We start from the raw sequence: 5,000 nt of genomic DNA, 5'->3' as shown, positions 1-5,000 counted from the left end.
TTATTATTATTATCGTTGTTTCAAACTAATCTACAACCTAAGTAGGATGCTATAAGCCCAAGGGCTCCCACATGATAAACAGCCCTGCAAGAAAAGGAAATGAGGAAACGTAGAATAGTGTGCCCTAGTGTACCCTCAAGCAAGAGAACTCTAACCCAAGACAATAGAAGATCTTGGTACAGAGGCTGTCACTACCTAAGACTAGAGAACAATGGTTTGATTTTGAAGTGTCCTTCTCCTAGAAAGGCTGTTTACCATAGCTAAAGTCTCTTTTACCTTTACCAATTAAAAAGTAGCCGCTGAACAATTGTGATGAAGGGGTTAGCTCCCCTTAACTGAAGAAATTTTTGGTTATTTTAATATTAGGTGTATGAGGAAAGAAGAGAATGTGTAAAGTATAGGCCAGTCTATTCGGTGTATGTGTAGGAAAAGGAAAAAATGAGCCGTAACCAGAGAGGGATCAAACGTAGTGCTTTCTGGCCAGTCAATGGACCTAATAACTCTGTAGTGATAGTATGTCAACTAACATCGCGACACGCAGGTAAATGATTCTCAAAAAAAAAATTTAATTACAATTTCCTTTTTTCTTAAATGGAAGAAATTTTAAAAATTTATGGCTTTAAAATCCTCAACATTTTTTTAAATGACTTTTCCTTCTCGGTCTTGAAGTTTGGGGATGACATGTGTTTTTTGTCCACATATGCTGAAATACACATATGTACATATGTATAGATAAGTTTTTTTGAAGGCTTGTCAAGTCTATTCAGGCCACATATGTCGCAAAGATTATAAAATTACCTAGTCATCATAAAACTTCTCTAATCCTGATTTTGATCTGCTTTTGACTCCTTCTTGTAAATTTATAGCACAATTTTTCATTTTTAAGTACAGGAAGAATTAAAACCCAGGCCTGTTTTAATTACTTCATCAAGATATGTAGGTTCATCGAACTTTTAGCCATGTTACTCTAAAATATCTAGATATATCTTAATAATCGTTCCTTGACTACTTTCCTCCTGGTAAGGGTAGAAGAGACTCTTTAGCTATGGTAAGCAGCTCTTCTAGGAGAAGGACACCCCAAAATCAAACCATTGTTCTCTAGTCTTGGGTAGTGCCATAACCATTGTTCTCTAGTCTTGGGTAGTGCCATAGCCTCTGTACCATGGTCTTCCACTATCTTGGGTTAGAGTTCTCTTGCTTGAGGGTACACTCAGGCACACTGTTCTATCTAATTTCTCTTCCTCTTGTTTTGTTGAAATTTTTATAGTTTATTATATAGGAGATATTTATTTTAATGTTATTCTAAAATATTTATTTTTTCCTTGTTTCCTCTCCTCACTGGGCTATTTTCCCTGTTGGAGCCCCTGGGCTTATAGCATTCTGATTTTCCAACTAGGGTTGTAGGTAAGCAATTAATAATAATAATAATAATAATAATAATAATAATAATAATAATAATACAGCCAATATAATCGGTAAGATACGTTTTATGGAAAGTCCCATTATTTAAAATTAAAGTTTATATTTTATATACCAACTTTCAAAATAACAGAAATAAGGCGTATGTTTATAAATTCCCCAATCGAATATTAATACCAAAGATTATGTTACTACCAAAATACAATATAATATCTGTAATGATTGTAAATTCTTTTTTATTCTACATAAGCTACCCCTTTTCAAAGTTATAGTCTATCATTTATATACCAACTTTCAAAATAAGGAATATGTGGATAAATTTCAGAGATGAATATTAATACCAAAAATAATGTTACCACCAAAATACAATAAAATACAGTATTGATTTTAATACAATTACAATCTACGTGATCACGATTTCTTAACTAACCCAAAACAAAAATGGAAAACGTTGCAAACCGGAGGCCCGAACCCCAAGTTAAGATAACCTTCATCCCCAAACCCACAAAATAAGATAGCACCAACCTAAACTCCCCAAAATAAGATAGCACAACCCAAAACCCCCAAAATAAGATAACCTTAATCCCCAAATCCCCAAAATAAGATAGCACAACCCAAAACCCCCAAAATAAGATAACCTTCATCCCCAAATCCCCAAAATAAGATAGCAACAACCTAAACTCCCCAAAATAAGATAGCACAACCCAAAACCCCCAAAATAAGATAACCTTAATCCCCAAATCCCCAAAATAAGATAGCACAACCCAAAACCCCCAAAATAAGATAACCTTCATCCCCAAATCCCCAAAATAAGATAGCACCAACCTAAACTCCCCAAAATAAGATAGCACAACCCAAAACCCCCAAAATAAGATAACCTTCATCCCCAAATCCCCAAAATAAGATAGCACAACCCAAAACCCCCAAAATAAGATAACCTTCATCCCCAAATCCCCAAAATAAGATAGCACCAACCTAAACTCCCCAAAATAAGATAGCACCACCCAAAACCCCCAAAATAAGATAACCTTCATCCCCAAACCCCCAAAATAAGATAACCTTCATCCCAAATCCCCAAAATAAGATAGCACCAACCTAAACTCCCCAAAATAAGATAGCACCACCCAAAACCCCCAAGTTAAGATAACCTTCATCCCCAAACCCCCAAAATAAGATAACCTTCATCCCCAAATCCCCAAAATAAGATAGCACCAACCTAAACTCCCCAAAATAAGATAACCTTCATCCCCAAATCCCCAAAATAAGATAGCACCACCCAAAACCCCCAAAATAAGATAACCTTCATCCCCAAATCCCCAAAATAAGATAGCACCACCCAAAACCCCCAAATTAAGATAACCTTCATCCCCAAACCCCCAAAATAAGATAACCTTCATCCCAAATCCCCAAAATAAGATAGCACCAACCTAAACTCTCCAAAATAAGATAGCACCACCCAAAACCCCCAAGTTAAGATAACCTTCATCCCCAAACCCCCAAAATAAGATAACCTTCATCCCCAAATCCCCAAAATAAGATAGCACCAACCTAAACTCCCCAAAATAAGATAGCACCACCCAAAACCCCCAAAATAAGATAACCTTCATCCCCAAATCCCCAAAATAAGATAGCACCACCCAAAACCCCCAAAATAAGATAACCTTCATCCCCAAACCCCCAAAATAAGATAACCTTCATCCCAAATCCCCAAAATAAGATAGCACCAACCTAAACTCCCCAAAATAAGATAGCACCACCCAAAACCCCCAAGTTAAGATAACCTTCATCCCCAAACCCCCAAAATAAGATAACCTTCATCCCCAAATCCCCAAAATAAGATAGCACCAACCTAAACTCCCCAAAATAAGATAGCACCACCCAAAACCCCCAAAATAAGATAACCTTCATCCCCAAATCCCCAAAATAAGATAGCACCACCCAAAACCCCCAAATTAAGATAACCTTCATCCCCAAACCCCCAAAATAAGATAACCTTCATCCCCAAATCCCCAAAATAAGATAGCACCACCCAAAACCCCCAAATTAAGATAACCTTCATCCCCAAACCCCCCAAAAAAGATAACCTTCATCCCAAATCCCCAAAATAAGATAGCACCAACCTAAACTCCCCAAAATAAGATAGCACCACCCAAAACCCCCAAGTTAAGATAACCTTCATCCCAAACCCCCAAAATAAGATAACCTTCATCCCCAAATCCCCAAAATAAGATAGCACCAACCTAAACTCCCCAAAATAAGATAGCACCACCCAAAACCCCCAAAATAAGATAACCTTCATCCCCAAATCCCCAAAATAAGATAGCACCGCCCAAAACCCCCTAAATAAGATAACCTTCATCCCCAAACCCCCAAAATAAGATAACCTTCATCCCAAATCCCCAAAATAAGATAGCACCAACCTAAACTCCCCAAAATAAGAGAACACCACCCAAAACCCCCAAGTTAAGATAACCTTCATCCCCAAACCCACAAAATAAGATAACCTTCATCCCCAAATCCCTAAAATGAGATAGCACCAACCAAATCCCCCAAAATATGATAACCCCGATACCTAACCCCCCAAAACAAGATAAACTTATCCCCAAACCCCCAAATAAGATAACCCCATCCCTAACCCCCCAAAAAATGATAACCCCGATCCCTAACCCTCAAATTATGATAATCCCCATTCCCCAACCCCAAGATAAGATACTCGCATCCCCAACCCACCAAAAATAAGTTAGCCATCATTCCAAACCCCCAAATTAAGTTAACTCCATCCAAATCCCCCCCCCCCCAATAAGATACCCCATCCTTGAAACCCTCAAAATATGATAACCCCCATTATCCAACCCCCAAATAAGATAACCCTATGCCCAAAACCCCAAAAATAAGATAACTCTATCCCAAAATCCCAGAAATAAGATAACCCCTTCCCAAAATCCCAAAATAAGATAACCCTATCCACCAAAACACCCTAAATAAGATAACCCAATCCCCAAAACCCCCAAGATATGATAACCCCCATCCCCAACCCCCAAAACATGATAACTCAATCCCCAAACCCCCAAAATATGATAACCCCCTCCCCAAAACCCCCCAAGATAATATAACCCCATCACCCAACCCCCAAAATAAGATAACCCCAAGCCCCAAACCCCAAAATAAGATAACCACCATTCCCAAAACCCCCAAAATAAATTAACCCCATCCAAATAAGATACCCCTATCCCCGAAACCCTCAAAATATGATAACCTCCATTCCAACCCTTGAAAAATAAGGTAACCCTAACCCCCAAAACATGATAACGCTATCCCCAACCCTCCATAATAAGGTAACCCCCACCCTCAGCCCGGCAAAATAAGATAACCCTCATTCTCAAAACCCCCTAAATAAGATAACCCCATCCCGAAACTCCCAAAATGGGATAAGCCCATCACCCAACCCCCCAAGATAAGGTAACCCCACTACCCCAAACCCAAAAATATGATAACCCCCATCCCCAAACCCCATCGCAAACCAATCAAAAATAAGTTAACCATCATCCCCAACCCCCAAAAATAAGATAACTATCATCCCA

Source organism: Palaemon carinicauda, chromosome 10 (assembly GCF_036898095.1).
Source record: "Palaemon carinicauda isolate YSFRI2023 chromosome 10, ASM3689809v2, whole genome shotgun sequence".
NCBI classification, from domain to species: Eukaryota; Metazoa; Arthropoda; class Malacostraca; order Decapoda; family Palaemonidae; genus Palaemon; species Palaemon carinicauda.
This window is presented reverse-complemented; position numbering follows the sequence as displayed.